The sequence below is a fragment of the Camponotus vicinus genome, unplaced genomic scaffold (genome assembly GCF_025532165.1).
Source record: "Camponotus vicinus isolate PSW18456_S1 unplaced genomic scaffold, iyCamVici1.0 SCAF_14, whole genome shotgun sequence".
NCBI lineage: Eukaryota > Metazoa > Arthropoda > Insecta > Hymenoptera > Formicidae > Camponotus > Camponotus vicinus.
Window position 1 is genome coordinate 412,022 of NW_028141950.1, and position 22,351 is coordinate 434,372.

At 32.9% G+C, this 22,351-nt stretch overlaps 1 protein-coding gene and 1 long non-coding RNA gene across 21 annotated transcripts in view; one reads left to right on the top strand and one right to left on the bottom strand.

Annotated features, from left to right (window-relative positions):
• LOC145965091 (uncharacterized) overlaps positions 1-22,351 on the top strand; it is a 190,287-nt gene that overhangs the window by 29,159 nt on the left and 138,777 nt on the right. The window lies entirely within an intron of this gene.
• LOC145965096 (uncharacterized) overlaps positions 1,332-22,351 on the bottom strand; it is a 78,743-nt gene continuing 57,723 nt past the window's right edge. The window contains exons 4-5 of one of the 2 annotated variants that reach the window (XR_014436614.1): positions 4,850-5,257; positions 1,332-1,575 (exon numbers count right to left, since the gene is read on the bottom strand). This is a non-coding gene — a long non-coding RNA (uncharacterized LOC145965096). Of the gene's footprint in view, positions 3,471-4,849; positions 5,258-22,351 lie in introns of both variants that reach the window. The other variant, XR_014436613.1, reaches the window with a different exon arrangement.

Here is a 22,351-nt window from a genome sequence, read left to right on the forward strand (position 1 = left end):
AAAACTTTTTAGTATTTATGACGAAATATTGACTGTTCATTTTTCTAAACTCATACTTGATCCATATAAAAATAATCTTTTTTTCGTAAAACATAAACGGACGTAATACAAGAACTTAGTTAGTTAAAACGAGTGCTGCTTATCTTTTCCACAAAAGAACGTTCTTCAAGAAAGATAAAGTGGATGACTTTTTTGCTAAAATAACGAAGCTTATGTTGGGACAGTTGACGTTCTCATTACCAATTAGACGCTTAATTGGCTACTTTGTATAATTTTAAATTAACATAAAAAACATATTTATTAATTATTCATATAATTCGTGAAAGAATCAAATAGTTAATAATATTTCTAATTTCTCATTTTTATATAAATTTCAAAATTTTACATTTTTCGCATTATCTGCGTGATATTTTTCATCTTGTAGTATATGAGAGATTATAATATATTGGAAAAAATTGATTAGTGACGTAGATTACTCATTATATGTCATTTCACCGAAGAACACCATATTTTCTCTATTATTTATATTTTTTAAATTGAAATTACTTCCTCGAACAATTTTGAAGAATTCGCTCTTTCTCTCTTCTTTTCATTTGACTTAACACGAAGAGATTTGCAAGCACTGCATATGAGGTCCGCAAAGTAACTTTGCCTATCAGCTGTCTATATAACTTTACCGATATATCAACGATTATGAGCGGCGAACGTTAGAAAGCGCTTGTAATAGAAGCGGCCATCGGGTGCTGACGACTTCATCGATTTTCGATAGACGATTCTTTCCACGGAATGACAGGATCGAGATCGTTCAGAGTCTGAAAAACACGGCGATAATAGGGGTGCCATTTCTCTTCGTGACCTGACATTAATTAAAAATCGGCGAGCGCGCGTCTGAAAATCCGTCCTGTCCGCCGATCCTCTCTTTGATCCTGCTTTTTCTTCAAGAACGTCCAAGGCAGACAAAAATATTCCAGTTTCTCTACGAAACTTTGGGAAGATTGTTTTGCGCTATCGTAGTGAGCTATTTAGTATTGTATGAAATATGTCTTAATTAGGGATGTTCATAAAAGAAACGATATTCATTAGAAAGAACATGACGGATATCTTAAAAAATTCTGTCGCATATTTTCTTTACAATTTCTGAATAATTGAAACACAAGTTTAAAATTATCTTTTCATATATTCGTTTAAAGAAAATAAAAAATAATGTTATCTATTAATAATTTCATTTTTATGTCGTCAAATTTCTTTGAAGAATTCTTTTAGAATTGTCGATTGAATGTAATATTTGAGGTGATATTTTTAAAATAATTTTATAGGACTTTTAGAAACAATTTTTTTATGAAAGATATATTTTTTAATTATATAATTACAAAGATATGTGCAAAGAGATGGCAGCAATTTGTTGATTTTGAGATTAAATTTTATAGATTTAAACGGCAATTAAACGCACATCATCGCATACTTTGGATTATTATGTATAGTCATAAAAGCTTCTTTCCATTGATGGGTTTAAATCGATGCCTCGTGCTTCTATTTTCGTCTCTTCCATATCACAATCGGCTTCGGTATCTTATCCTGTAACATTATTCGACCGGATAACAATTGCCTGTGATCGCACGATATTTCTCAACGTATGTTTGCCTCTCTTGTCGATATATTTGCGTCACTCGCGCGTTACATGGAATCGTTATAAGCGTTGTGTCCCATTATAACCATCGCTAAAGCGGATCAACGTCGGACAGGTAAAAAGTTTCCAACTTGTTTGTCCTGTAGGTCATTATGGTTTGAGCCAATACTAAAGTTGCGAGTTTGAAAGTTCTAAGAGAAAAGCGGGAAAAGTTTGAAAGACCTGGCCTGTATAGTCGTCAGTGTCGTCAGTGTCGCGGGAATTGTTGAGAGAAACGCTTTAATAGTTAAAGATAAAGGAAACAAACTTGGGCGCGTTGTTGGCACAAATAATTATCGTATAATGAATATCGTCACAATGCAAAGTCGCTAATACTGCATCTAATTTTCGCTTAATAAAGAAAACTGAGATGCGCAGTTAAATGACTAGTGTTACATAATGATGATTTTAATGCATTAATATATTTACAAATTGAAAAATTTTTATATCATGGTTTTTTCTGAATGATATTGATATAATGTAAAGCATTATATATCAGAAGCATGATCAGTTTTGGGAACATTTAGAAAAAAAGCTGAGATATAAATAAAATAATATAAAAATTAAAACAAGAAAAATCAATAATTTTTATATCTTTAATGATAAATTTATATTTTCTAAAGAGATATATCTGCAGTAATGTAAGTAATTTGCATTAATATGCAGGCAATTTTCATAAATAATATTTGCAATCAAATTCATTTTCCAATTAGCGTGTCGTGTTAATCTTTTCGTGATACAATATTCGATTTAATAATGAAAACAGACCGGAAGAATGCAAAAATTAAAGTACACGGAGAGAGAACTACATTTTCCGTTCATCTCGAATTAATTATTTTATAATCTCGAGAAGAAAAAAATCACCGGGAAAGAAATGTTTTCCCAGAATCCGCCCACAGTTTTTATCCAATATTCTCCTTCATTTACTTTATCCTCGTTTGGGATTATTTCGTTGGCCGACTCGCCATCTATTCCCTGCTTTACCGTAAAGCTGTATAATGATCCTGAATTAGAGACCGCGAGAGATGGCACGATAAATGTTAGATGTAGCGCATCAAAACGTCATCCGCGTGAATAATGACCGGTCTTGTAACATCGTGCTGTTACGCTGTAAGTCCGTTTTACATCTTGCTAAAGCTCTAAGTGGGCATTTTCGTGTATTATTAACACGCTGTTTATGGCAATGTTAACACGAACGCAAGATCGCTCCAATTTCACTACTCTCTAAGGGAAATAATATCATTTAGACAACATTATCAATAAGCTACAACAATAAAGATGCACCTCATTTTAAACATGTCTAAATTACCGTGAAATTAATGCATAATAGTCATCGAATTAACATTTTAAGAATTTGTTTTAAGAATAAAAATGAAAAGAAGCGATAGTATCTGTTTAAAAAATATCTATAGAAAAAGAATCGAAAATAAATAAGAGAGAAAATAAATAAAAGTAGAAAATAATAAAGATAGAAAATAAATAAAATGTCTGATGAAGAATAAATAGTTGTTTCTCGCAATTCAACTTGAGTAAATATATGAATTGTTAGTAATAAAAAGAAGATGAATAGTGGTTTCGTTAAATTTGTAAGTAATCTTGACACAATTGTAACGTTTGACTTTCTCACACAAATCTCTCTTCTCAATCTCCTTGTAACTTATCTTACAATCCTGAATAGGCATTGATATGAGTGTCTGTTAGATATCGTGGAAACTTAAACGCGGTTTCTTCAAGTTGTTCAATCTTCCAGGTCAATCCCGTTTGATCCGATAAACTCAAGGAACAAGGCTAGGATAGATAATTCCTATAGAAAGAGCATTAATCATTATTACTAATACTAAGATTTTTCTCGTTTTTGCGTCGCACATACACTTCTTTTATCTTTTTTATCATTCTAGTTTTTGTATTAAATGCAACAGATTTCAAATGTCAATCCAATTCACGGTTAACACGTGGAAGCGATCGCATTAGCATGATTATTAAAACTCTTCGAAACATAAATTTCTGCTATCAAATAAAAAAATTGCTGCAAAGTAATAATTAGATCAATAATATTAAAACTTTTGTGACAATCAACTTTTAAATATTTAACATTTTTTGAGACATTGTTTCTTTGAATAATTAATTATGCTCATGAAATTTTTTAAATACAATAAATGTCGTCGAATCATTTTGTAAATCGATCGCGAATCCACGCGTTCAAATTTCACACAACGAAATATAGCGTAGGCGATATGAGAACTGAAGGGATCAAATCGAAAGAGCAAAGTTGAATCGAGTGTTCTTGTCCCCCTTTTAAATTTGATTCCGCAAAAATGGTAGATAAACTTATAAAGGAAAATATACTTTGAATCCGTGAAAAAAAGAAGGGAAAATTTCTTTGAAGCATCGAAATATGAAAAGTATTGTTAGTAAGAATTTCTTGCGCTCTCTCTCGTGAATCGAATCGAGTTTTTATATAGACTTAAATACATTTCGATTTTAAAGTATCGTGTTATAAAAATACTGACTATAGTTTTTTTTCCTTTTTTGAAACGAAGATAACAATCGATTTTAAAGACTACGCTTCCGGCTGCGAATAATAGTTTTCTCCGGAAACAAGTGGAAATCTCAGTGGCATTAAAAAACAACAACGACGAAAGTACGTTAATGTATACGTGGACATAACTTACATTACGACGATGTGCCGTTAAAAGCATATCCGGTGATTTTGAGACACATTGTACATAGTATTCTCTTAAATGTCATTTTTCTTAAAATATTATCTAAAATACTAATATACTTGGTATATAACAAAACAAAAATAATAATATATCTAAAATAAAAATTGTTATTTTTATGCAATGCACGCATCAAATATTAGTCTCGATTATTTTACGTTTCGTAAAACGTTCTTAAGATATGGATTATGATTGAGCGACGTTCGCCGGTAGAAGATTAGATATATTTTCCCTGTTATCATTATACAATTCGTTAATAAATTCGTTAATAAAATTCGTTAATACCAAAATTCGTTAATAAATTCGTTAATAAAATACCACTCGGGAAAAATGGTTCGGATCGTTTACCAGGACGAGCGAAGGACAGGAGAAGAAGCGGAACAAGGCTCGAGCGACGCAATGAAAGGCTACGCAAAGTGGAACGAGCAAAGAGACGAGAACGAATAAAGCGGAACGTCCTTACCTGTCTACGACTTGGGATATGCATCTCTTGGCAGATGGTTAGGCGATGCAGCGGCTACACCCCATGGAGGCTGCAGCGCGCCTGCGCACAGGTTGCACGTACCCCGTTCTCCACTTCGCTATTTTCACCCCCTGCCCTTCTCTCTTTCTCTCTTCCTCCGTCCAACTACCGGTTTCTTTCTCCATCTCGGTTCCGCGCGTCAGTCTGTCCCGGGTGTGTGCACACACTCCGCGCAGCGACCTCCACTCGGTGCGCCCACCCTGTCCCACCCTGCTGTTCGCGGGCAGCCGACCTCGTGAGAGCAGTTACGTCGTATCGTCCTGCCGCGTAGCATCGCCACGGTGGAGGACCTTTGCGGACGCTCCACGATTCTTGAGGTTATTCTCCGGCGGTGACACGGGTCGTCGGCTTGGGCGGAAATGCAAAAGAAAAAAAAACGGCAAGCTAATGCATCCGATCGAACGTGACGTAAATGAAGAGACTTGAAGGGAATAAAAGAATACACCTCGCAAAGAGAGAGATAGAGGGAGGGAGAGGGAGAGAGGTTGTTGACTGAATCGATAAATTAATTTAAAGGCGCGAGGAGTAAACAATGTGAACGAGTGATTTGATTTGAAACGCGAAAGCAAACGTAACAAAACAGAACGATAAAGGAGCGAGAAGAAAATTCGTAAAATCATCGAGGAAGGATGAAATTATTTGATGGTATTCGAGATATATTTTTAAAAAATCTTTAAAGTTATGAATTAAAAGTGACAGGATTCGTTGTTCGAAATTTAGTAAAAGTTAATTAATCATAATGAATAGTAACAAATGACAAATAACATTCGGGAGAAAGAGATCGTAATATGAAATTCCATTAACCAGAGGATTAAAGTAAATGTTTGATTCTATTGAAATATTAATCGGTACATTAATACAAAACGAAAATCGCATCGTCCAAATACTGAACTTTCGTTCGCACACGTGATATTTTATTCCACACCGAAGATTAATTTTATTATCAAGCAACAAATCTTGTTTCTTTTTTCATTATTTCCATTTCAAAATCGAGAAATATTTTCAGTTAAAAAAACTGAATCTACAAAGACGCAATAAATATATTATCTGGAGAGAATAATTCACGATTGAATTATATTACACCGCTAAAATGGAAGCGAAGGTGCAAGGAACCTAGAAAAATAAATAGCCAGTGCAATCGTGAGAGCGAAAAGAATGCTTCGGCTAAGATCTTGCGAGGGTCGATCTCGGGTAGCAAAAGAGGAGCATCAGGACCGTGATATATTTAGTGTCTCATTCATATGGATGAACGGCGGGAATCGATGAAGATGATTGCCGTTATTCGTCAACCGGGTGCCCGCCAAGAGTACAGTCGCCGATTCTCATTGATCAGAATGCACCATTAGATTGCACGATTCTCGACCCTAAAAACCCGCTGGGTCATCGAGTCTTCCAATTGGATTGACCGTGTGCCACGAAACGTGCCAAAATCCACGGAAAAACAGTATCGAACGCGAACACACTTTCTACATTTAATGGACAGAATCTCTGGCAACAGCCGGAACAATAATCGGTTTAATAATCGAACGCGAAAAAAATTGCTTCTCCGGCGCGATAATTGTGCGCGGCAATGCGTGTGTGACAAATCTTTCGTAATAAAATAAAAATATCGGAATAGTTAGCCTGATCCAGTTAGAAACGCGATTCTCGGACCTCGCAGAGATGCGTATATTCGTCTGGAGGCATTGCGTGTCGTTGGACGGTAAGAAAACGAATCGCATCACATTGATATCACCCAGCACGAAGTTTTGGCTTAATAATGGCGGTTGCTAATCACATAGTGTTCGCTTCAATCTCACGCATTTTGTTTTAGCAATTTTCAATCGACAGCTCGACAGTCGTATAAAGAGGTATAGCTTAGCATCGCGAAATATTTGGTTATCATTTATTAGTATATAATACCAAGAATCATGTAACAATCACACCATCACGATAACAATCGATTATTAATATTGACATAACTAATTAAGCGCATTTGCATCTAAATATCTCATATGCGTCATTATTGTCCAAAACTCATTAATTTTTTTCTCTAATTTAAGCTGAAAATTTGCTGAAATGTAATAGTTAGAATTAATGCGAGTTGTTTGCAATTTGTTTGTGTTTTGGAGATGATTTTATAATTGTATGGAATTATCTGACGTTAAGAACAATTTGATTAAACTTTCTACTGTCGTCGGAGAATCAGTAGTACGTTTTAAAATGCACGAAACTTCTTTCCACTTTTTCCCTAGTCTTGTCCTGACGTATGCATATCGTGCATTATGACCTATGCATTTACTCTGCAAGAAACTTACTTGGCACGTTTAAAATGGATGCCGCAAAGTTTGAAAGATTTTAAGTCAAGAAAGTTTCACGTTATACGTGTCATATTTAAATTCGTGCCCTGCATCTTTTTTCATCCCGCTAGATTGTTTCCGTTTGACGAATTCTTATATAATGCAGAAGAATATACAAGGGATGTTTTGAAAAGAAGCAGAGAGGAGGAAAAGAAATGTATTGAAATATATTTTATTCTCAGATTATATTTCTTCAAATTGTAAATAATTTTCACTTAAACTAGATTTTTCCCTCTAAATAAGTGAGAATAATTGCACATATTTTTAACAGTTTTTCACGAGTTTTTAACACCCTGAATTTTCGTAAAAAGTAGAAAAATACGAGAATAAGACACACAAGCAAATTTTTTTTTGCAAAGTGTTTATTAATTTCCGAATATTCACAAAGGATTTAATCTCTCTGCGGAAAAAACGAGAGAAAGAGAGAGAACAGATTTTGTAATAAATTAACGTTTTATCCAGCAACATTAATTGATAACATTGATAACATTTAATCCTGGCAACATTAACAACACTCTGACAAAAGTACATGTTTCTATCGAATTTTGTATTTTAAATATTATTACAGATTACAAAGTTCTTTTTCCTTTTTTTCTTTCGTAAAAATATCACGACCAAATGCTAAACAGTATGTGACATGTCGTGAATGTCGCTTTTATAAAGTTGTGTAACATTTTGAAGATCCCCGTCCACTTTTACCCTAAAAAGGGTTAAAAGATTTACCCGACAACCCTCCAAAAAAAATTGTTCCTGCATGAAAACGAAATAATATAACCGAAAGGAATTTCACTGCTTTATAAAAGTATCGAGGGAGATAGTTTTGTATCGTCTCATCGTCACACATGCGTACAAGCATACAAAGTATGAATAAATACTACACATTCCAGCGTCACATTCCAGTGTCGATCTAATTCTAATACACGTGCCTTTGTTTATTTTGGCTAACGCAATTAGCGATGTCGTCAAGCGTCACAAACTTAATTAGAATATTTGATCGAAAAGTAAAGAGAGGAAATTTGCTAAATTTTTTTTCGCAATTATTAAACGTTTCCGCGCAAAGTGTCAAGTTTTTTACGTTCTGTACGAGCGTAAATGTTAATTTTACGGTGGAAATGAGTTTTTCAAACACGTTTCTGCGGCGTTACTTGTCAATTTGCATTTTGTATCGATCTTTGTATGTGCGCAAATTACTGCGTCAGAGTGCATCAGTTTTTTCTTATTTATTTCTTGCTGTTTTGAAACGTCATTGTTTTATAATGATGCACGTCATTTTTCGGCACTGGAATCGTTTAAACGCGTAATGATTTTCGTATTTCCTTGCTTTATAGTGCTATAATATAAAAAAGAACCGTGGACCGATCATCGCAAAAAAATCTAATGAGTAAATAATGGCTCACTCTTCACGATAATGATGCGAGCGCACGAATGGGAGTTTTGTATGTTACTACACAATATCATGACCTGTTTATTGTACGTGCGCTTTCATTCCAACTTTTGCAATAGTCGTAGCAGGTCGTATTTTTCATTTCACGATTATCGATCTGTCTTCGTGCATGGAAGCCATTCCAGCGATTGTATAACATCTCCGATTGCGAGTTAATGATTGATCATGGATTTATGATAAGGGTCCTCTACTATAATTATAATATAAATTATATAAATTGTATAATAGGCAGAGAATCTCTTGAAAAGCGAAAATTTGAAATATAAAATTTATTCATGAGGAACATGAAATAAATATTTAAAAAATAATTTTACACATTTTTTCATAAAATGTACATAATTTTTAATTGTTAAATATTCATATCTAGATTTAACGATATTCTTCAGACGTGCCACACTATAATACTATAAATTTATCGATAAAAGTATTAAGCTTTTTTATTTCGAAAGTCTTACAGTAGTTTCCTACAATTTTATTACAGGAACGTTGCTGGATGCAATAAATGATATGAAATCATTCATTTTCCTCACACGAGAGCAATTCTTAAATATAAATAAATAAAATAATTTTTAAATGCACCATAAACGTATCAGAAAATATCATTACCTTCATGAGTATCTCCACCGTTTTTCGGATACGTCAAAGATGCTTATATTTCCCTCAGGTAAAAAGGATCTTAAATTGATGGTATAGGCCTTAGGGTATATGCAATGAATAAATTGTCTCACGCGGTTACTTTACGATAACGGTACGGATACAGGGATGCACTTTCTGTTATATGATGAGTAACTGTTTATAGTACACTATCATGGTGACCTAGTTATGGAAAATGGTTTGATCTTGCAGCTATCGCGTAATTTGTATTTTGAATACAAAACTGCTAGAACTCTTTCTCAATAAATGGCGGACCAAACGATTGTAATCTTTATCTTTCTCATTATTTTTGTGTTCACAAAACGATACCAAATAGCATATTATTTTTATCTAAACATTTATATTTGAAACATGCAAGTTTAAGAATTTGTAATGTTATGTTTCACAATTAAGCAAATTAGTTAAGCAGATCTATGGTCAGTAATTGATATAATAGGTTGTTTAATATTTCTCTCTTCCTCATTAATATGATAGATATATAATATAAATATGACACAAATAATTAATTAGCAATAGATTATTATAATAAATATTTTTAATTATATTTTAAAATCATGGCAATGGCATTGCACCAAAACTTTAATGTATATTTCGAATATACCAATAGTATCGCATTTGCAACTTGCAAACGACTTCCATTTATCCAAATGAACATCTGGCCTGCCGAATATAAATAATAGTTTACTGACATTTAAGCCTGTCTTTGTCTCGCAAGGTGGATTTTGATCGTGTATCGGCCTCTCGTAGAACCAAATTCGCTGTGAACTTTGCGAGAGAAACATGTAATAATATATCTTGTAATAATATTCACTACAGGATGTTATCCGGATTTATTAATATTTCAAAATAATAAGATAATATCATCGTGAAAGCAAAGAAAATGTTACAAGTATATTTTTGTGTATTTCCAATTACAATCATTTTGCAATATTATTTTACTTATCCTAAAATCACGAAATTAAAAATTAAATCACAAATAAAGAGATTAATGTAATGCGATCAAAATCATGTTTTTCTTTAAAATTTTACTTCAATATTTGACACAACTAGCACGTGGTTGATAAAAATTTCTATAGCTGAAATATTTTCTATGTCAATCAGGATTGATCGTTTATCGTTGTGGTATTGAAGGCTATAGATATCGTTCGATTGAGTTTCGACTGTGGATAGGACAGTGACCTAATTGTGGTAGGACAGCCGCAATTCAATCTTCCGAGACAATTAAACGACGGATTTTGTGGGTTAGTTATGGAATATGAAATATTTCCTCCAAACATATTCTATGCAATATTGTGAATATGGACTCGTTAATGGACTTTACGCTAAACTGTCATATTGGAGTTAACAATACAATTGATAGTTTCAATTTTATTAAATTTATTTTATATTGAATGTATATTCAGTTGATTTTTCGTAGAATTTAAATGTAGAGTAATCTCAAGTTTTTTTTAAATTGTATGGCAATCGGCATTGCATCCATCGAGTGAGATTCCAACATCGCTCTGGAGTCGCATATTACTGTGTTAAAAAGCAGCATTAGGTGTGAGGTCTGGATAGCTCAGTGGTCTAGAGCAGTTGCCCGGAAAGCGAAAGACGCGGATTCGATTCCCGATCCAGCCACTTGCGCCTCACATATTTTTCTAGTCTGCGAATATTGTTTTCTAGCAATGGGCGTAAAGACACGTCCGACCTCCTCCCACATACATCCCTATCTTTTTCTGGATTTTTCCCATTAGAAATATATTGGCCGACAGGTGTGGTATTAATTCATTTATTGTTCGCTTCGTCTACATACGTGAATGGATATCTTCCGGAACGGATCGACCGGTTAGCGAGAGAAGTGTCACTTCCCCTTCGGTAAAAATAGACCATCAGAAAGCGACACCTCAAGACTCGGGTCGAGCCAACGACGGTTGTCCGTTACGATACGTCGTTGCAGCGTACACGATAATGCATCAAACAGCAATTGTTCCTAAAGATTAAAAATGCTTATTGCGTTTCTCATTCATTCGGGCGACAATATCACACATCTCATTTGCAGATTAATTCTTGATACTGGCTTATTTTGTTTATATTTTTCACAAAAGTTGAAGGTTTATATTCTCCCACAAATTTCAAAAGAAAATGATTTCTAACAGAATCAGAAATCGAATCCAGGCTTATTAACTAATCGCTCTACCCTATCTAACAAAACTCAGCTTTTCATACATAAATGTTGTTATTGCTTTGCAATTACTACAAAATATTGAATTGTAAATGTTTTAAATACAATATTTATTTTGCTTTCGGATGTTTTCGAGTTAATAATTATATGTTTTCTTTGCAATATCCGTCTCCGAAGATCAAAAATAAAATTAGAACAAAACCAGACAAGCATGCATAGATTATTTCAAAATTGCTATAATAATTATTAAATGTAAGATATCAGCAAGATAGAGCAAGAAATTAAAAAAACTTATAATGCATTTAAGAATATAAACGAATACGTATTATGTATTGTTTGTTTATACATACAATTATTAACTCGAAGTAATCTTACACCTACTTTTAATTCCAATCACTTATATCTTGAACAATATCTGTGTTTTCCTTCGGCAAATCATCATCGATATTACTAATTATCTTCTTCTTATTTATGAGCTTTTTCGTCTTATTAGATGACATTTCTGTCTCCGTTTCAGTTTCCGTTCCTTTTATCCGAAATTCAAGTTCGCTCTCTTCTTCACTATTCTCTGCGTTCTGTTCATCAAGTGTCCGTTTCTTCAATTTTCTCACAACAGGTATGTTAAATTCTTCTTCGGTCTTATTGAGAAGTTTAAGTTGTTGTGATTCGTGAAGTTTAATCCAAGAAGCATAGAATTTAGTTATTGCTATGCCATCAGTTTTCATCCTATTTTCCCAATTTGTTATTTCCACTGTGTTTTTTAAATCAATCGTTAGTTTAGCGCGCTCATTTTCAATGTATTTTCTATTTTCTTTGATCATAGTTAAAAGCTGTTTCATCTTTTTGCAATAAGCTGCCACATGGCATTTCTTTAGAAACGCCTTTAATTGTATTATGCAGAATATACACATATCAGAGAAATATACTTTATAACTTTCATTTGCAGCATATTGCAGTATATATATATATATATATATATATATATATATATATATATATATCCTAATTTAATTATATAAATTTTTATTTGATTTTATCTTTTACTATGTCGACATTTAATTACATATAATTTATGTACATCGGTAAATTAATTTAAATTTTAACAATTTTCAAAATGCAAATGGAAATTTTGCAAAAATCTAAGTGGTACAATAAATTCAAGTATTAAGCGATATATATCGATAAATTTAAGTCATAAACTGATGATTATGACACGAGATATACTGGATGTATACTTAAATAGGCTTCCAATTGCGGTATATGCTGGTGACCTAATTACGATATCCGGGATATTGTGACCTTTAAAGGTAATTAAGCGGCCAATTTTACAGCTTATGCGGTTTATACATTTCAATTTAAGAAACTCCATTTCTAGATTGCTTATGAAAAAAGAAATATGCGTCAACGTGTATTTTAGACTGTATCTAAAAATCGATATAGGGAAGAAGGAGAAATGAAAGGACACGTTTAAATAATTTAAATCTTTGGTAGTAAAGTTTTTTGCATTTTTCAAAAATGTCATTCTTGAAAAACATAAAAAACTTTTATTATATGCGCGCGTAATATTATTTAAATTTCATATTTAAAAATATTTTCTCTCGTCACTCACGATGCACGTGCTGAGATTCAAGTAACACAATAATAATGTAATTTAAAGATTTAACCAAAACTTTTTATGTACGCATAAATATAGATGCATAAGTGTGTTTGCATAAATGCAAGTTTAATCTTTCATTTATATGTTTTATAAATAAGCTTGATTAAATAGCTGCGTCTGTAAAATTCATAATTTATAAGCATTTATACTGAATTTGAAAATTTGATAAAAATATGAAACTCTAACGAACAATGCCATCGAATTTTAAATCTCAGAAATGAAGAGCTTTGCATAAATCAAACACAAGTATACAAGATATTTTTGTATTTAATTTAAGGTAAACTTTAATAGAATTTTAATTGATTTAATTAATAAGACAGAGACGTTTACAAGATTATTCAAAACATGGCATTTCTATTGAGAAAATATTGATTTCAAAATTCATCAATCTCACCAGAAACCCTTTGATTTTCACCAAAAAAGGCCTCGATATTTGCTAATATTACAACACTTGTTTTTGTGACGTGTCAAGATACGAGCGTGGATTAAGTTCGAGGATGCGGCACGTATCTTGCCTTGAAAATCATCGACTGGCCAAGCCGGCGGCACGGCCTTTAAATTGATCTCCTCCGCCGTGACCCACGTCGGTGACCTAATTGCGGTCTACGGTGTTTCGATCCTTGCGGATAAATTGCGTCCGCGCCGCGCGGGACAGGAGCCCCTAATTCAGCCGATGCCTCGGAGGCTTCGTGGAAGTTAATCTATCCGTATTCGCCGCTCGCCACCTGATGGAAAATGCAAGAGAGCGGCAGCGTTCCATGTTGTAAATGTTTTAACAGGACTGAGTGCCACGGGGTTACATCACGACGACGGCGGCGGTGGCCTCTTCACGCTTAACCAGCTGGGAATTTTCTGACGTTCTCATTTCGTTCTCCTACATCCGGTTTATGTGCTTGATGTCTCGAGATTACGTTCTTTTTTCTTTTTCCCTCGACGAAAATGCTACCTGGCGTCAATTACCTGGTCTTGGATATCGTTAACTTTGCCGTGGTGATGTGATTTATGATAACGTAAGAGAAAAGTAGGAAAACGCGGTCGCGGTCCATCTTGGCACACTATAGTATTAATAAAAAAATCTCAAGGAACAACCCTAATTTCAAGGATAATTAAATTCATACTATGCTTTTCAGGGAAATTATCTATATTCACGAAGACATTTCAACGTAATAAAAGAATCTGATTGAAAGAATTTCAAATTGAGAAACCTCCGTGCGATATGAAAAAATAAATCAGGGTGTTGTCATAAATCGATAGAAAAGTGTTTCGCGACGGTTGTTCAAGAAAGAAAAGAAAAAGAAACGAGATGTTATAATTACGAGGGATTTTTAAGACATTATCAGACATTAATGCAGCTTCTATTTGGTTGCATATCATTCACGAATCGTGTCACGCGATGCGGTCGTCTTCGTGATATCTGTTAATCCCTGTTTTTGCCGGTGGAGAAAAAGAGGAGAAAAAGAAATAGCAGACGTCTCGTATCCGATGAGGAGATCGTAAGGCTCATAAAAGAAGCGAGAGAATTCTCGAGGAGCACATCTGAATAATTGAAATTCGACCGCGGCCTCGATTCACCGCGCATCGGCCGATCTTAATCGGCCAACATTTTATTTCTTTTCGCGATACGTGTGTATGTGTATGTGAGATAAAAGCCTCTTCTTCTTCTGCATCCACTCTCATACTTCTCGCTGCACCTTGCGGATATTACTTTTATTTTCGCGCCTATTTCTTCGCTTGCATTTTACGTATACGAAGATTTAACATATAAAAGATAAACATAAATTTGAACGAGTTGTGCAAAAATTTTTTTTAAATGCTCATTGTTGAAATTATTGCTTTTTTATTTTATATAGATTTGTAACGGTATTTTTTAAATGTGCTACAATGAATATTATTTTTATCTGCCTTACGGAAAATATTTATCTATAGATGTATATTTGACTTTGCCTCGTGAGTTATACATATTTTGAGATGTTCTATCGCAAGAAAGTTGGATATTTATATGGTTATTTCTAATTTAGCGTTATGCTTTTACAAAAATGCAACACGTTCATCTGGTAACGAAGACAAGATGGACAAAGCCGCGCTGGAGAGAGCACTTGAAATCCGTCGAGAGAATTTTTATGCGAACAGAAGGGAACGAAGTAACGTAGCCAGTGAGAGATAGGATGAAAGCACGAACGAATGAAGACAAAAGGAAGGCCAGCATGGCTCGGAGGCCTTTCCGTCGTCCCGTAAGCTTTCTTATTCTTCTGCTCTCTCATCCGAGCGCCGAGTTACGTGCTCAGAAGTCCCGAGTAGCATTGGCTGCTCTCAGGCCGAGTTTCGTTCCGTTCGAATCCCAAAGGAAGCCAGCTTCTCTCCCATTCGCGGCCTTTACTTCCGCTGTCATCAATGAAAAGGATATATTCTTTAGTTTAGAAATATATGTATCTCGTGATGCTCGGTACATCTCGTATCCTTGCAAATGTCTACTTGATTCCTTTCTCTTTTTTTCTTCTTCTCGGCTTTTCATCGCATTCTCACAAATTGGATAAAAGTGAACTTTGCCGACAAGACGAAAAAAACTTGTTAATAAATGTAAAGATCACAAAGCGATCAGATATATTGCGCAATATACTTTAATTATGAAATTTTATTTTCCATTTCAACAATTCGTTTATTATATTTTAACTTGCAATTTTGATTCTACAAATAGTCGTCGCATATTAAAATCGAATTTGCATTTGTCATGAAATGAATCATTTTCTGGAGGAAAGTATAAATGTTATTTTTATTTTAATATTTCAATATTAATATTTTATTTATAAATTTTTAGACAAAAAGTTTTCGATTAATGTGAGAAAGATATTACAATAATACTGTGATTTGTGTGTTATTTACTTCTCATTAATATAATAATTTTATATTATAATTTTTCATTACTATAATAAGTTAAGATACTAAAGTGCGTGCTATATACAAAATCAATAAAAAGAATTTATGCAAAAGATGATAAAATGCGTTAATGCTGCATAAAGTCAATGCACCTTTAGTGCGGACTATTGATGGTTTACAGTCAATCTTCTGGTTATTGGATGTATCAGACGATGCACTTATTCCAATCGAAAAGAACGAGATGGAGTTAGACGTGCGTTAAATCCCAGTCGAAAAAGTTATTCGCGATTTCGTGGAAATATCGACAGTTTTCGAAAATGTGGAATATGTTGTGATTAGAGAATATATGTTATAACTTTGTTTATTATTATAATTTTATTATTAACATTAATGGTATCTTTACAAAGTTATATCAATTTTTGCACTTTACTCTTATGCAATTATTATTTGAGTTATCTTAAATATATTTATTCGTACAAAATGTACGCTTAATATATTCGCAGGCATACATTTTTTTTCTCATTTGTTCACATATCGGATTTTTAAAATATTATACGTGTATATATATGATATCGCAGTTTAATGAGACTTGACGATTAATTCATACAGAAACATGTGCAATATTTTTAAACAAATAATTCTGTTCTCACGCAATATATCGAAAAACATTTTTAAACAAGATTTCTAAAGCATTATGCAGATTCATAATCAATATTTTAATGTAAAATATACGTATTTGATCTGTTACAATAATGAATATGATATGTTGCCCACAATTTAATAACATAACACATCCACAATATATATAATAATATATAGATTTCCCAATCTAATTTGCACAATTATGTGCTAAGTGATTACAGTAGCTCATCGACAGACTAATCGAAAGGTCACACATAGATGGTATATTTATAACATATATTGAACGCATCAAAGCTCTTGCATTGATTTTTAATTATATTATACATTAACGCTATTAATGTAAAAACTAATGGAATTTATATCAGTCTAGTTTCGCAAGATAATCGCTTTGTCGAGTGTATATGAAACTTTCTTCCCTGAAACTTTTTCAAAATTTACTCTCTTTATTTTATTACACGATCATAAATATATACATTAGATTGGATATCGATTTAGTCTGAAGACTTAATACACGTATAATATTGAAATATTCCCATGTATTTGAATTCGCTTAATATATTCTTATAAATTGTTCTCAAAAATCAAAATTACTCTCTAAAATTCATTAATTTAACTTTTGTTTCAATTTTTATTCTATAAACCTGAAATTTTTACTTTTGATATATACATCGGTTTTCTATTAAATCTCTAATCATGCATTTCTAAACTATCGTTAAAACATGATAAATTTAAGATTTTAATTTAAAATTAAATATTTTCAAAACACACATGCACCTATTAACCAAATATTGACATCATTTTTTAAATAAACTCATATATGTACACAGTGCTTAAAAAATACAAACAAAACTTTAAAATTTCATACACCCACGCACACAATACATAGTGTCTGAATTTTTTGACGCACGCCAGATGAATTTGAGCGGTATTTTACGCGATATCTAGGTATCTCCCATTGCAATTCTTTGAAGATAAAATATGCGAATGCCGATAAGAGTATGACGTGACGAGGTGCGTAACTACAGGTGGCAAGCAGAGAGCTGCGATATCGACTTTGTCGGTGGTCCGTTCCTTCGATAGTGAAGAAACACCGGCCGTGTGCTTCGCCATTCGCTCGCCTGTTCCATTTACTCTGGCGCAAACGTGCTTCGGGTAACGTCAAGCGCGATCGCTCGTGCAAACATCGGTATCAATATTTACGCAGCTTGTTTCTTGGAATAGCAAATCCAATTTTTTTTTAAATAATCATGGTACACGCAAAAATCTCGAACAAAAATAAATTTAACTATGGAACATATTGTTAGTATATGACATTTCCTTGAGAAACGCACGTTTGATATTTCAATCTATACGTTGTTTTTCAAATAAATAATATTATGTTGTGTGTTTAAACAACAACTGTTTAACTATTATACCCATGTTTCTTAAATGAATTCGTATAAATATAAAGATGTATTTAGAGATATTTTATACTCAGAGAGTTATTTATATATATTCAAAGGTATCATATTGACCTGTGCTACCACATTAATCTTTTAATTTGAAAGAGTCTTGATTTGGATAGAAATTTAATCTAAAATTAATTTTAAACAAAATCTGATATTTTATTAAATTTTCAATTAATTTGTACTGTTGCCAACATTTAATACTGAAAAGACTGTGAGTTCTCTCATTAAATTTTTGGCGAGAAAAATTCAAACTTGTAAAAAAATCTGCAAATGCATTTGGAAAGACATTAATTAACAATAATATCTTTTTTGTTTATGAGAAAAATATTTGCGTATATTTTTCTTACTTAATAATATGCATATATTTTTTACTTATTAATATGCATTTCTATATCTAAAAAATTTTTGTAGAAAAGTATAAAAAATCGATAGTTAATTAAATTTTATTACATAAAATCTACACACAATTCTAATTCAAACTATATTTGAAAAATAGCGGCTCATAAAGCAATGTGTAATACTTTGAAATTAATTTCTTCTTATAGAAATTTAATTATCGGTATTCTGTTTTCATCACTTTATCTATTTTATTTTTAAAATTCACGCACATGTGCTTGAAAAAGATTCGTTAACTTTCGTGAATTGTACCTCTTTTTAAATGTTACAATTAATTAAAGTTTCCAGTGCAAAGATAGTGTTCGTTATCAACCGCCGGTTAAATTTTCCGTGAACGTTTCCGGACAAATAATTTTACCGGAACCTGCTTCTCAAAGTATCGCTTAAGAAGAAATTTGTGTCTATTTAACGATAAAGTTTAAGAATCTCGGAATTTTGTTCCTTTAGAAATATTAAGTAAATTTTTTGTTCGCAATAATTAATTTTTCATTTCAATCATTCCCTCATTCAATGCAATTATACAGTGTACAGCTTAACGTCAGATTAACGCGAACTGTCGAATTTTCCATGACAAGAAGTGAACAAGCAACTTCACAATCTGCTTATTATAATCTCGCTAGAATTCTTCAAACTTGCGACTAAGTTGGTGACGTGGTTTTAATCCTATCACGTTTCAACTTTTAATTTTTATTTTCCCTAGATAGCAAACTTGATGTAAAATTCACAGAAAATGGTATTTAGCATTTTCATAAAAAGCTCATTTACATCTCATTATATTAAATCAATCACAATTTTCATATAAATCTTTACGTCTGAGATGTGTCGCTTCCAAAATGTTTTTCAAATAATCACGAAAAGCTTTTAATTAATGTAGCATGCTTTTTTTATTTTAATCTTATTTCAGTGAAATGATTGTATCAGGTTTTTTGCAAGCAATAATAATAAGTATATAATATTTTATGCAATTTGCATCGTCAATTTTCCTTCCGATTGCAATATGTACAAAGCGTTCTTTAATTGCTATTACGAAAATGAATGTTTGGTACACTTGCAAAAATTTAAATTGCATAAAAAAAGTCAATTGTTTCATTCAGATTCGTTGCAGGGGCAAACGGAGTAATCTCTTTTTATTGGATTATTTTGCGTATAATGTTGTTTTAATCTATTTAACTCGAATGGGCAAAATGAGATTGTTACGCGAGAAAATCGATCGATGAAAATCGCATTGTAACTTGTGTTTCGAACAAATTTTCTCTCAAGTGAGCGATTACAGCCGTACGGAATTCTACGAGTCGCAACATTATGGCAATTTGGTGATGTCGAATTCAAGTTCCGTATTAAAATATCACCGTCGAGATATTGCGTTAAGCCGAGTTTATTTGTGAATTCTCAGGAGCAAATTCTACTTGTCCATCTTCTAAAATGCGCAAGGTAAATTACAAAGCTCGCTCGTTTCCGGATTCATGCGCGAGACCAATCCCGAGAGGGAGAAAAGGACAAAAAACGGTTTGTGCGAGGTCGGATTTATCGTTGTGCATATTCGTGTTTTAGAAATTGAAGAAAGTCGATCTAAATATTTTCTTCTGATATATTGACGCGAAAAATACCTTAGGCCTTAAGCTGTAAATTGAAATTGTGACTAAAACTACGAATGTAAAATTATTCTGAAAATTAATATCATAACGCAAATAATTAAAAAAAAAACATTTGTCACTATAATATTTATATAAAAGTATTAAAATCTTATTGTCACACATACATAGAAATGTTAATTCTCTTTACATATTTCGCTCGTATAATTTCTTGAATCTCATCAGAGTCATACATGCACGTACAATTCTCGCAAATGCTTCTGAAAGTAGAAGGAATCCGATGTATGACTATAAGAGATGAAAATATAGGAAAAACAGTTTTCCATCGTCATTCTCGTATATCTTCAACTACCATTCGTCGGTCCTTATTTAACCTCCACTAGAGAAGCGCATTCATCTCGTAAAATATCCGCGCGCGCATTCCGGTGACGCATAAATTTAATATGATAAAAGTCTCAACTCTCCCTCTCTCTCCTTCTCTCTCTTATCCCTTTCGTATCAAATATGGACATTCAATATCTTTTTCTTCCAAGAAGAAATACTTTGTTGTAAAAGCGACGACGCTTTGTTGTAAGAATGACTTCAGATTCGTAGCAAGTTGCATTATAATAAAAAAATTAATTAATAAATATTTATAATAAAAAAATTAACAAATAATTAATAATTATTCTCTTCCTCGCAAAATTTTCAAAGATTAATATTTGAAAAACTATAAGCTAATATTGTTAAGCAGTCGTCCGTTTTAACTAAAGCACATATTGTAATAGATTGTAATAGCATTCGCAAGACAATTGCTCAATGACAGCTCCCATCCGATTAAACCCTCTTTAAAAATTACACTCGTGAAATAAAAGATCGCTGGCACTTCTTTATCGTTTAATTTGTCAGAAACTTTCACACTTCAATGCGTGTTACTTGTTGAGAACACGGGAGCACCCATTTCTCCGTATACATCCTGCCGAAGGTAAAGACAGGGAGAGATTGTTTGGCATCGGGGAGGAGGTCGAAGAGGGTTGATGTCGTCGAGAGAAATTCCGTCGCGAGGACTGCAGCTGCAACGACGTTCGGTCGTCGACTCGGATGAGAGAGACAAGGGGTGGCGCTGGACCGGGGGGGATCGGGGGGTTGTCGGTCCAGGGGGATGAGGAAAGACCGCACCCACCCCGGTTTATCGACCGGGTTACACCCTTAGCCGGCGCTTTCGCAAATTTCCCTCCTTACCTGCGCTCCCCTTAACCGCCTTACCCTTTCCGCTCTCTCCTGTTCTTCATTGACGCGGTTTCTTTCTAAGGTGCATCGATGAGGTGCATAATATGTTCGAGTTTCGGCAATTTCCGCCAGGAAACGCTACTGTAATATGCGTGGCATGCAACCTCGAGCTCGAATTAGATGATTCACAAGCAATGATGTTAATCTAATTTATTAGCGAGAGAATTCGAATTTTAAAATTCAACATTTTTTATACTTGTACTTTGTACGCAGAAAACGTAAGAACTTTGCAACTTTCATAAGTAGAATATTTCTTAAAAATAACATCATCAATATGCAATTTTATAAGTTTGTATTTGTTATATCAAAATGATTGTTTACTCCTAAAAAAGATTTTACTCCTAAAATATTTTATCGCAATTTTTATTATAGATTTTAAGCTGCTGCAATTATTTAAGTCTTTAAGAAGTTTAAAGTGTAGGAGATGTAAAGAAAGGATTATATAATGAATTTTTAATAACATATAATCCATGTATAATAAATTATTCGTTAAAGATTTCTGATAAAATATGATTATTTTGCATTTTGAAATTATCTCTGCAAGTTTTTCTTAATTTACGGAGATATTGCGATTTAAAATTATGTGTAAATTTTCGCTTGGAAAATTTTTAATCGAGTCATAATCCTTCTAATCTAGTATATATATTTAAAAAAAATTATTAATTTCTTATTTTACAGTCTTTTCTTTCATCTTTTCCACAAGTTGTATTACTTTTTATCGGAAAAATGCAAATGTTTCCCACGGGACATTTTTTATAGATAAAGAGATAAAATATCTTCCTAAATGTGCATCCGAATGGACATTCTATCTTTATACGTCCCTTGGTTACATAACGTTCTTCTCCTTTAATGTCCCTACTGACGAGTTCTTGTTGTTTTGACACGGATTTCCCACGAGATATGACCATCATTTGAACTAGTACCGCATATTATAATGTACAATTAAACACCACCCTGGTGTCT